A 12609-nucleotide genomic window follows, 5' to 3' on the forward strand; every position below is an offset into this window, starting at 1 on the left:
GCTACCTCTGGGAGCAGCTGCACTGGGATAGATGTTGGTGCATGAGTCCCATTTCCCAGGAGCTGGAAACGAGCTCCAGAGGCCTGGAAGCCGAGGTGCCTCCAGCTTTGGCTGCTGCTGGGTCATGCAAGGGCCAGCCCTAGGGGAAGAGCTGCTGGCACACAGCCCCGCCAAGGGCTGAGCCCAGCACAGCAATTACCTCCTGTGTCTGGGCCTGTGCCTGGCATCGCCTTCTTTCCTGCCAATGAGCCACTGCTTCCTCTGGGAAACGTCTCCACCTGCATGGTCTTTTGGTCCATCCCTTGAGAAAGGAAGAGGCACAGCTGAACCAGATGGAGAAGTTCTTGATTTGGGTGCTGGCATTTTCAGGACCTCATGCTTGTCAAATACGGGGATAAGGTTCAAAAAATGCCTTGGCTTTTGGGCCAGGGCCAGGGCCCTCCCTCCTCCAAAAAGCTGCCAATTCTGAGCAGTAGTGAGGGGATTGTGCAGGGTGAGGGCACACACGTGCACGGCTCTGTCCTGACACCTGCAGCGATGCTGCCCTGGCTGAGCTTTGGGCTCTGAGCTGGCAGCTCTCCCAGGGGGAAAGGCCTTCACCTACCCTCGCCATCTCCCAGAGCCTCAGTCCTGGACGTGGGTTGGGAAGCCAGATCACCTTCACCAAGAGGCTTGGCTGCAAGGAAAGGCAGGACAGAAGAGCTCCCGTGGATCTGGAGGATATACTCAGGCTCCCTGGGGCTGGCAAAGGAGCTGCACAAGGCACAGCCCTGGGGCCAGCCCCTTCCCTCTCTGCTCCTCTCCGTGGCTGCACAGAGCACATGGAAGGAGACACTGGCATTGCACATGGGAAGAAGATTGACAGCTAAATGCTCCTTCCTCCCACTGACAGCAATGCTGTGGGATCACTCAGAGCTGCAGAAGGGAGCAGGGCAAGGCTTCCAGAATCCTTCGGCCCTGAGATTATGTTAAGGGATATGGCACATGAGTGAGCTCTTGCCACCTTGACATTATTCCATCAGGAAAAGCACATTGAGAACTTGCCTCCAGCATTCTCCAAGTCTTGCCAGCTGTCATCTAGCCGGGCCTCCAGGTAATCCATGTCCTGATCCCAGTCTAGAAGCCAGTACAGATCAGAGCCACGTCCATGCTGTGCTGGGATCCACTTCTGCCTTGGGGTAGTGGGCACTGCAAGGGGTTTGGGTTAGATCATGAGTACCAGATGTCAGTGGACATGGCCAAAGCTGCAGAGGGGCCTGGGGAGCTCTGGGCTGGCTCTGGTCACTCTCCACCCTCTTTGCAGTCTCTGTGCAACATCCCTGGTGGGGGGTGACAGGGCCAGAGCAGGGGTCCTGGCTGCTGAGTCTCAGGAGAAGGCTGAGGGACATGGACCCACCTTGTCCTCCCTGCAGCATTTCCTTCAGCATTTGTTTAATGGGTTTTGATGGCACATGGAGTTTCTGGTGTCCTGCAGCTTTGTTCTTTCCACTTGGAGGACCTTAAGAGAAAACAGTTCCCCTTTGCAGGAATGGATCCCAGAAAAGCAGTGCTCAGCCTGTGGGGTCAGGAGGGACACACCACTCACCCCTGCGATGGGAGCCGGGCTTGCGTACAGTTACCAACCCAGGAGCTGGGAAAGTCCTCCCTGCAGACACACCTGTAACTCAACAGCCACAGAAGCTTCTGTCACCTCTGCTCATCTGCACAGGCAGCACTGAGCCACGGGAGAGGTGAGGGGATGGCGCAGGGCAAGGGCACACACATGTATGTCTCTGTTCTGACACCTGCAGTGGTGCAAGGATATTTAAACTGCTTATTCTGCCAGGAAAGGACCATTGAGAACTTACCTCCAGCATTTCTCAAGTGTTTCAAGCCATCATCCAGCAGGGCCTCTGGATAATGCAAGTTGTGATTCCAATCTAGAAGGGAGCCCAGATCAGAACCCTGCCATGGTGTGCTGAGATCCCCTTCTACTTTTGACAACTGGGCACTGCAAGGGTGTCGGGTAAGACCCTGGGTGCCAAATGTTAGAGGACAATGGCCAAAGCTGCACAGGGGCCAGAGGACCTCTGGGTTGGTGTCTGGTCACTCTCCAAGCTCTTTGCAGTCCCTGTGCAACATCCCTGGTAGAGGTGGCTGGAGCAGCCCAAGGCCCATTGGGGCTCTCTCACGGCTACAGCTGAAAGTCTTGCTAAAGCAATGGGGAAAAACTGCAGCACGCAGTTGCACAACTATCCCTCCCTCACTCCTGCCCTCTCTCCCTCCCTTCCTGCCTTCCTCTCTGTCTCCATCCCTTTTTTCCCTGGGACAGCTCTCCCAGCCCAAGGGGGCAGATCCAGGCCCTCTCAGGACACACTGGAGCCTTGGCCTCCCCCTCTGCCCATTCCCCACCACGGGCACTCCTTTGCAGCCCCTGCCAGGTTTTGGGACGTGTCTCCCATGGATGGACCCCAGCAGGACTGCTCAGTAGCCGAGTGCCCTGAGCCTGCTGGGGATAATTCCTCTGGGCTGTGCCGGTCTGGGCTGGGCTGTGCCTGCATTGCCAAGCAGCAGAGATGGCAGCTCAAGCCTCAGCAGGGCTCAGGCCCAGAGGCACAGCAATTACCTCCTGTGACTGTGCCTGGCATGGCCTCCCTTCCTGCAGCAGAGGCTGCCCATGGGCCACTGCTTCCTCCGGGAAACGCCGCCTTCAGCACAGCCGCTCTGTCCACTTCTGCAGAAAGGGGCAGCTGGATCAGATGGAACCATTCCCCACTGGGGAAACTTCAGGAGGCAATGCTTGTCAAAGGCATGGTTAAGGATCAAGAATCCCTGAAAGTTTTTTGGCATTGGCCAGGGCCTACACTATCAAAACAGCTGCCCTTTCTGATCTACCTGGGGACCGAGAAATTGCAGGGGATCTCAGTGTGAGCATGACCCCTGCTGCACTTTGGGCTCCCTGCCTGCTGATGCCAAATGCCTTCCTGCAGAGGCTGGGGAGAAGCTGCAGCCAGGCCAGGCTGGGAAACAGCCCTGCAGGCCAGGAAAGCAACAGTGGGGCAGCGAGGCTGCCATGGATCCTCTTCCCACTGTGCAAAGAAAGCCCCTGGCTGCTGAGTCTCAGGAGAAGGCAGAGGGACATGGACCCACCTTGTCCTCCCTGCAGTATTTTCTTTAGCATTTTCCTCATGGGTTTCGATGGCACATAGGATTTCTGGTGTCCTGCACCTTTGTTCTTTCTACTTGGAGGACCTTAAGAGAAAACAGTTCCCCTTTGCAGGAATGGATCCCAGAAAACCAGTGCTCAGCCTGTGGGGTCAGGAGGGACACACCACTCACCCCTGCGATGGGAGCCGGGCTTGCGTACAGTTACCAACCCAGGAGCTGGGAAAGTCCTCGCTGCAGACACACCTGTAACTCAACAGCCACAGAAGCTTCTGTCACCTCTGCTCATCTGCACAGGCAGCACTGAGCCACGGGAGAGGTGACGGGATAGCACAGGATGGGGGCACACACGTGCACGGCTCTGTCCTGACACCTGCAGCGATGCTGCCCTGGCTGAGCTTTGGGCTCTGAGCTGGCAGCTCTCCCAGGGGGAAAGGCCTTCACCTACCCTCGCCATCTCCCAGAGCCTCAGTCCTGGATGTGGGTTGGGAAGCCAGATCACCTTCACCAAGTGGCTTGGCTGCAAGAAAAGGCAGGACAGAAGAGCTCCCGTGGCTCTGCAGGAGATCCTCAGGCTCCCTGGGGCTGGCAAAGGAGTCACGCAAGGCACAGCCCTGGGCCCAGCCCCTTCCCTCTCTGCTCCTCTCCGTGGCTGCACAGAGCACATGGAAGGAGACACTGGCATTGCACACAGGTAGAAGATTGACAGCTAAATGCTCCTTCCTCCCACTGACAGCGATGCTGATGCATCACTCAAGGCTCCAGAAGGGAGCAGGGAAAAATTTCCAGAATCCTTCAACCCTCACACGACCTTAACAGAAACGGCACATAAGTGAGCACTTCCCACCTTGACAGATTATTCTGTCTGTACAAGTGGCAATTCAGAACTTACCTCCAGCATTCTCCGAGATTTTCAAAGTCTCATTCACCACTGATCCCAAATAATTCAAGTCATGATCCCAATCTAGAAGGAAGCACAAATCAGAACCACGGCCATGGTGCGCTGGGATCCCCTTCTGCCTTAGGGAACTGGGCACTGCGAAGGGGTTTGGGTAAGGCTGTGGGAGCCAGATGTCAATGGACATGGCCAAAGCTGCAGAGGGGCCTGGGGAGCTCTGGGCTGGCTCTGGTCACTCTCCACCCTCTTTGCAGGCCCTGTGCAACATCCCTGCAGAGGCAGCAGGACCAGCCCAGGGCGTCTGGGGACTCTCTCCCTCCCACAGAGGAAACCCTCCCTAAAGCCCTGTGGAAAACCATCCCCAACTCTTCCCAGGAGAAGGAAGTGCTGTCCCAGGAAAGGGAAGCCAGGCCGCGGGCTCACCTGCTCCCTGTGCTCGCTGCGGAGCAGCCTGGGCAGCCCTGTCAGGCAGGGCCACTGCCAGGAGGAGCAGGAGGAGGAGGCGCAGAGCAAAGGCCATGGTGCCTTGCCCTCTGCCAGTCCTGCAGCTCTTGCTGCCACCACTGTCCTGACACCGCTGTCCCAATGTCAGCACCGCTGCTGCCGCCGCCGCTGCTGCCGCAACAGTCGTGGTCAAGGACTGACTGCTCGGTCCTCGTGGTGCTGTGCAACCACGGGGCTCTGGGACCTCTGTGACCTCAGAGCCTGCTGTCACCTCAGCCTGCTGTCACCCCACAGGCTGCTGTGACCTCATGGCCAGCGTGGAATTGTGTGGGGAGTGGGATCTGCCTTCTTCACCAGGGAGCTCATCCTGCCCAGCAGCTCTGTCCAAGGGCTATGACAGGGTCCCAGCCCAGCTGATCTCACAGGCTGGGGGATGAAGGGATGGAGAGCAGCCCTGCTGAGAAGGACTTGTGGCTGCTGCAAGGAGAGAGGCTGGACATGAGCCAGCCATGTGCCTCCAAAGGAGGCTGCCCAGCAGCTTGAAGGAGGTGATTCCACCACCCCTCTGCTCTGGTGTGAGCCCACCTGGAGTACTGCATCCACCTCTGGGTGCCCAGCACAGAAAGGACATGGTCCTGTTGGAGCTAGTCCAGAGGAGGGACAAAATGCTCTGAGGGCTGGAGCCCCTCTGCTTTGGAGACAGGCTGGGATAGCTGGGGGTGTTCAGCCTGGAAGAGGGAAGGCTCCACGCAGACCTGATTGCTACCTTTCAGTATTTTAAGGGGGCTTGTAGAAAAGACAGGACAGAATTTTTAGTAGGGCCTGTTGTGACAAGACTGAGGGGGAATGTTTTCAATCTAAAAGACAGTAGATTCAGACTAGACATAATGAAGATGTTTTTTACACTGTGGGTTTTGAAACCCTGGCACAGGTTGCCCAGAGAGGTGGGCATCCATCCCTGCTGACATTCAAGCTCATGCTCTGAGCAACCTGATCCAAAGGTGTCCCTGCTCTCTGCAGGGCACTGGACTAGATGGCCTTTAAATGTCCCTTCCAAGCCAAGCCATTCTGTGCTGCTGTGCACCAGTAGAGCAGTGCTGGAATAATGCTGGGGTGATGGTGCTGGCACCTGTGTTTTGGTAGTTGTGCCATTTAGCTGTTGGCCAAGAGAGGATTGATGGGCTGCACAGTGAAGTCTGCAAAGAACAGTGTGCTCAAGGAGAAACAGGAGAGGAACAGGGCTTCCAGCTCAGATAAATGCCAGCATTTTGCTGCCCATCTCTTGTTAAGAAATAAAGCAATGTTCTGAAGATCCCTTCAGTGTGGGTGCACAATTGGCTGTATCAGTGCTTGTGTTCTGTAAAACAGGTGAGCTGTTACAGCTTCTTGCCCCATTTATCACTGGATAAAACCCAAATACTACATTGCTCCATGTCTCCTTTCTTCCAAGTAAAGGCAGATTTTGTTCATTCTTCAGTGAGACATATTCATCTGTTGAGAAGCAAATTCTTCTTGCCATTCACACAATGTTGATTTGCTCTAATCAGATTGTGATTAAGACCTACCTCTCACTGTAATTAAGGCTGATGGATTGTGAGGCAAGAGTTGCATAATTTGCCTTGGAGAGAGTTTTTCTCTAATTCAATGACATTTGAAGACAGCTGTAGCCTACCATACTTGTGGCATTAGTCTCCAACTCTGTCCTTTTCTCTAACCCAAGGGGAGGATCAAGGTCTGCAGGTCTCATCTGTGCACCAAAAGAGTTAATATCTCACCCAGACCTGCAGATGCTTATGATGGTTTCTGCTGGGCAGTGGCCGAAGCAGTCACAGTGATGGATTTCATGCTGCCCTGGGGCTGTGCCAAGATCTCAGGGGGCCCAGCCAGAACAGTCGTGGCTGTTCTGCCCACATGGCTGGTCCCAGGCCCCTGCTCCCTTCAATTCCAGCTGCGGGCCGATGGCTTCCCCTCCCTGTGCCCGGCAGCCGCTGGGGCCGCGCGGGCCGTGGTGAAGGGGCCTGGCCCAGCCCAGAGCCGCTCCCGGGGCCTGGCGGAGCCCGGCTCGGTGCAGGCCAGGCTGGAGCAGGGCCGGCCTGACCAGCACCCAGTTAACTCTTCACAGCTGGAAACAACAGAGAGCTTTCCTGGGCTTGCCTGCCTTTAAAATGTGGATTTCACAGAGGCAGACTCAGCTTCAAAATTATTTAATAGCTTGACAATTCTCAGAGCCAGCCAGCTATTGGTTTTGCTAAGCACAGAGAAAACTCTTAGCAGCCCCCTCCTAGAATAAACATTTGCACGGGTGGCTTCTTTCCTCCTCAACAAATATCAACTAATATAAAACCAGCACAGACACTCAGGGTGAAGCAGGAAGCAATTTTGAAGCAATCGTTTTAAAGCAATTGTTTTAAATCAATTATTAAGCACAGATTGATGTCACTTCTCCAGACCACAGTGACTCCGCCACCTCCCCCCTGGCCAGCCCATTCCAATTCCCAATCAGCCTTTCTGGGAAGAACTCCTTCCTATTGTCCAGCCTAAACCTGCCCTGGTGCAGCTTAAGGCTGTGTCTCCTTGTCCTGCCCTCCAGCAGATCCCCACTCGCAGCCAGCTTGGTGTCATCTGCAATTTGTGAGTGCTGGACTCGACCCCCTCAGCCAGACCCTCAGTGAAGATATTAACCAGGCCTGGGCCCAGCACAGATCCCTGGGGACACCACCAGGGACTGGACACCAGCTGGATGCAGCACCATCCCCACCACTCTCTGGGCCCGGCCTCCAGCCAGTTCTGCAGCCAGCAAAGAGTGCTCCTGTCCAAGCCGTGGGCTGCAGCTTTTCCAGGGAATGCTGCAGCTCTCCGTGTCCAAGGCCTTGCTCAAGTCCAGCTCGACACATCCAGAGCCTTTCCCGCACCCACCAGGCGGGTCAGCTGGTTATAAAAGATCAGGTTGGTCAGGCAGGACCTGCCCCTCCTAAAGCCACGCTGGCTGGGTCTGAGCCCTGGGCCATCCTGGAGGTGCCGTGTGATGGCACTCAAGGGGGTCTGTTCCAAAACCTCACCAGGCACCGAGTTCAGGCTGACAGGCCTGCAGTTCCCCAGAGCCTCCTGCCAGCCCTTCTTGGGGATGGGCTCACACTGGCACCTCCAGTCCTCTGGGACCTCCCCAGTGAGGCAGGACTGATGAGGAGAAATGATGGAGAACAGCTTGGGGAGCTCATCCACCAGCTCCCTCATCCCCCTAGCATGGATCCCATCCGATCCCATCCACCTGTGAGCATCTGAGTGGCTCAGCAGGTCTCTGACTGCTTCCCCCTGGATTACAGGGGGCTGTTCTGCTCCCTGTCCCCATCTACCAGCTCAGGAGAACACTTGTCCTGAGGAAAACCTGTCTTACTGTTGAAAATTGAGGCAAAGAAGGTGTTGAGTACCTCAGCCTTTTCCTCATCTTTGGTAACCATATCCACCCCAATAAGGAATGAAGATTTCTTTCTTGAAGTATGTCAGTTCTTCCTGGACCCCTTTGTTTAAGGACTCCTACCCTTAAAAAAATCTGTACCTGATTCATTAGCAACCAAAGAACCATCCTGAATAGGCCATAATTTGCCCTCTGGAAGTCCAGTGTAGGAGTTTTGTTGATGCTCCTCCTTCTTTCACAGAATATTTCAAAACTTGATAATTTCATGGTCACTGCACCCCAGGCAGCCTCCAACCCCCACATCCCCCAGCAGCCCTTCTCTGTTTGTGAACAGCAGGAGACACAGCTTTCCTTGGCAGTGGCAAGAGAAGGAAACCTCCCCAAAGTGCAGCTTGGCAGGTTCAGCCTGGAGAGGAGGAGAAAGAAAAGTCCCTGCCAGGGTAGAATTTTGGTGCAGGAGGTGTCCCAGCGTGAGACTGGACCATGCCATGGTTGAGTGTGCCAGGAGCCGGCAGTCAGTGGGGCCCAGGGATGCTCCAAGGGACTTGGAGTTTTGTGTCTGACTCCTTAAGCAGCTTCTTCAACCTTCTCTCAGTGCCTGAGGGTCCTGGACTCAGCTCCAAATCCACCCTGGGGTTCATTAAAATACAGAAAGCCTTGGGGGCTCTTTCTCTTCCTTCCACTGTCTTCAAGTCCAAGGCTTGTGCAGCTGCTTGGAGTCAGTTTGGAGTTCTGTTAAGGAGGAAGATTTGAAAATCCACCATGTTTTTTATTTTATTTAAATCAAGGGTGTATTTTTCTATTTTCTAGTTGAGAGAAGAGGTGACAGAAGCATTCCCCAAGTGATCTTGATGCTGAATGTCTCCTGAGGTGGTCTGGTCATGGAGAAGAATGAGCCCCTTGTGGGCTGCCCCTGTTTGGACAACCTGCTCCTCACCCCGAGCCTCAGCATGTCTGACATCACCCACCTGGGACTGACATCCCAAAGCATTGAGAACATTTATCAATTTTTCTTTATAATTAAAATCTAATAGATAAATAAAAATAAAATTTTAATTTTTATAATAATATTTGTCTATCTTTTTATAAACTAATTTTAATATTTATATAAAAGAATTGATACATTTTTAGCAACTAAAAGCATTACTGGTCTTTGGTTTTAAGTACCACAATTCCCTTCATTAATTAACTGACCACTATTTCTCCCTCTTTATGCAAATTATTCCTATTTTTAGTTCGTTAATCATCTTTTTTATCATTTTCTCAGACAGGGGAGAACTGTCTGAGAAAACAGGGAGGAAAATCAGGGAACACAAAAGGGGCCTCTTTGTGGTCCACGGAGACTTTTCGGGGTAACATTTGAGGCAGTTTTGGGTCTGGGAAGGGAATTTAGAGAGAACTTGGGTGTCTGGAGGATACTTGGGGGAGCCGGATGGGCACTTGGAGGGGCACTTAGGGATTCTGTGGGACAATTCGGGGTCTGGGGGAGCATTTGAGGGTCTAGGGGGGCACTTGGAGGTCAGGGAGGGGAATCTGGGGGCCCTTCGGGGTCCGGATGGACACTTGGGGGGCTGTAACAGGGAATCTATGGGCCGCGGGGGATGATGGGAGTTGTAGGCGCCGGTATAATAGGGTTTAATGGGGCCGCGGAGCATGACGGGATTTGTAAGCACGGCTCCAATGGGTTCCGATGAGGCGTGGGGCATGACGGGAGATGAAGTCCCGGCTGGAATAGCGCTCTATGGGCGCCGCGGAGCATGATGGGAGCTGTAGTCCCGGAAGTGGCTCGGAAGGCGGGTTTGGCGGTGCGGGAAGGCACTTGGGAAACATTTTTGCATCCGAGCTGTGGCTGCAGGTCCTCGGGGCGAATGTATACGGCTCGGGAGCACTTGGGGGAACCTGGGGAGCTCTAACCGGGCTCTTTAGGGCGTGGGGCACGGCAGGAGGTTTTGGCGTGGAACTGTGTTCTGGGATGATGGGAGATGAATTCCCAGCAGTGGCTGGAAGAGGCGTCTGTGGAGTCGGGAGCATTCAGGGATCCAGGGACGCTTTGGGGGGTCCCAAACAGTCACTGAGGGGGCACTCGGGGATCCTGAAGAGTTTGGGGGAGACTTACGGGACATATGGGGGCGATACTGGTGTTCTGGGGAGCGCAGGGCAGTCCATCCCAGTTCCTTCCAGCATGATCCCATTTGCTCTCAGCCACTCCCAGTCAGCCTCAGCGTAGCTGGACTCCCTGCCAGTATGATCTCAGTCACCTCCTGCATGATTCCAGTTCATCCCAGTATAAGTCCTGTTGCTTCCAGTTACCCCCAGCATGCACCCAGTCACTCCCAGTTCCTGCCTGTTGCTCCTGGCATGACCCCAGTTGCTCACAGGTGCTCCCAGTCAGCCCCAGCATGATCCCAGTCACTGCCATTATATCCCATTTGCCCCCAACCTGGTTTCAATTGCTCCCTGCAGTTTCCTACTCACTGCCAGTATGATCCCAGTTTCCCTCAGTGTGATTGCAGTCTCTCCTGGCATGGGCCCAGCTGCTCCCGGTATGATCCCAGTATGATGTCAGTACACAGCCAGTGCAATCGCAGCCACGGCCAGGATGATCCCAGTACAAACCAGTCCCTGCCAGTGCTGCCACTCCTGGAATCCCCCAGCCCTCTCTGTGTTCCCCCCTCCCGCATCTCCCCAGAGGAGCCCCAAGGGCTGGCAGTCCCCAGCCAGGGTCCCCAGCCAGCCCCAGGTTGGATCTGCAGCCCCCAGTTTTCCCAGTTTCCCTCTCCTTTTCCCCGGGCCGGGTTCCCCCCGTCCCCAGCGGGTGGGAGCAGCGGAGAGCCCCGCGCTGCCAATCCCGACCTGTCCCGGCTCCATCCCCGCTCCTGCCATGGGCTGTGAGGGGTTTGGGAACGGGGCACCGAGGGTGTCACTGCTCCTGGGGGAGGAGGAGGAGGAGGGATGGAAGAGGAGGGATGAAGAAAGAAAATGAGAAAGAATGGAAGCAGGAGAAGGAGCTGATGTTAGGGAGGAGAAAGAAAAGGGATGGAAGGGGAGGAGAGGGAGGAAGATGTTGTAAATACTCCACGAACCCCTTCATTCTTGTCGCCCATGGGGATGTGTCCGCCCTTCACAGAACACGGGCGGGAAGGGGTCTCAAAATATATACAACAGGGACCTAAAATATTTTAGGTAAAGAAGGCTCAGACTTACGAGACGTGGTCCTGGGTTTATTCATGTGGATCACCCAGGGCAAGGAAGAGGCTGAGATTCCTCGGGTGCTATCTCTTAAACTTGGGGGAGGGGTGGTGAGGGGATACAGGGGGGTTACAGCCAATGGGATAGGGAAAAGAAAAGGGAGGTTAGGTAGGGACTGACCTTATACAACACCAAGGGTGAGTTCTTCCCCTGGGACAGACCATAATTGTTTAAATGAACTTCAACAGGAAGAGGAGGGACAAAAGAGGATCAGGGAAAGGAGAAGGAACCAAGAGGTCAAGAACTCCCGGAATTCACAGTCCCCCACTAGTGGGATCATCACCCCCCATCCCACAGGTGACTGGGGAGGGGGAACTCAGCCCAGATATTGTGGGAGGTTCCTGGGTTGGGTTTTTGGGGAGGGGATATTTGTGACTTAAGGACTGCAAAGCTGAGCGGAAAATGCCCCTTGGGGGGACGCTGGGGGGTCCCAGCATCCCTAAGTGGGGAGATGGAAATGGGGGGAACTTTTTGGATTCCTGGCACTCCCAGCAGCCTGAGGAGGGATGGGATCGAGTAGACGGAGGACCCCCCAGTACAAGCATGACTCCCAGCAGCTGGGACAGGAGGGAACCCCTGAACACCAAAGGGGAGATACCAGAGATGGAAAACTCCTGAGAGGCATTTTTAGGGCTGAACCTTGATGTTTTGGAAGTTTTTATGGATAACTTGTGATTTCTAGAGATGGACTTGGGCAGGAGGAACCCCCTAATCCAATGTGCTCATGAATTGTATTTTTCCCCAAACCAGGATTTCCCATTCCCAAACCTTAACTGGATGGAGGAGGAGGCTGTGAGGAAGAGGAAGATGCCCCAGGACACCCAGGCAGGTGAGGAGGAAGTCAGTGCCCCTTTCCCCCTCTCTCCTGCTCCATCTCCCAGCCCAGCCTGGCCCCCGGCTGCAGGACAACCCCGCTGCCAACGCTGTCCTGCCGGGGACGCACTGGGGGGATCTCCTTCCCCTTCCCTCTGGCACGGAGGCAAATCCCATCCTCTCCTTGTCCTTCCTCCCCCAGACAAGGAGCTGAGGATGGAGACCAGGGAGGACAAATCCCCACGGCAGAACCTCATGGAAGCGGCCATTTTGAGCAGCTCCAGGGCACAAGTATCTAATGGGGTAGAAAAACCCTGGAGATCCCACAGGAAGAGGGGCTCCAAACCCAGTCCAGGGTACTCTGAAGAGGAAAGACCCACCCTGTGCTGGGAAGGCGGCCGGAGATGCAGCTGGGGCTCTGAGCTGGTGGTCCATGAGCAGCTTCAGGATGGGGAGAAGCCCTACAAGTGCTTGGAGTGTGGGAAGAGCTTCAGCCAGAGCAACAGCCTGATCTGCCACCAGATGATCCACAGTGGGGAATGGGCCTGTGAGTGTTGGGAATGTAGGAAAGGCTTCAGCTGCAACTCCCACCTTGTCACCCACGTAAGAGATGGTCCGAAGAGTCCCTCATCTGTCTCACAACTGT

At 54.9% G+C, this 12609-nt stretch overlaps 1 long non-coding RNA gene across 1 annotated transcript; it reads right to left on the reverse strand.

The window, feature by feature from the left end:
- Nucleotides 1–2585: 2585 nt before the first annotated feature.
- On the reverse strand, nt 2586–3663 carry LOC147646038 (uncharacterized). Its single transcript, XR_015281998.1, has 4 exons — nt 3593–3663; nt 3319–3390; nt 3130–3231; nt 2586–2713 (listed from the first exon to the last, which is right to left on the reverse strand). It is a non-coding gene; the product is annotated as an uncharacterized LOC147646038 (long non-coding RNA).
- Between the last annotated feature and the right edge of the window lie 8946 nt (nt 3664–12609).

Source organism: Cyanistes caeruleus, unplaced genomic scaffold, assembly GCF_971803275.1.
Source record: "Cyanistes caeruleus unplaced genomic scaffold, bCyaCae1.hap1.1 HAP1_SCAFFOLD_130, whole genome shotgun sequence".
Lineage (NCBI taxonomy): Eukaryota > Metazoa > Chordata > Aves > Passeriformes > Paridae > Cyanistes > Cyanistes caeruleus.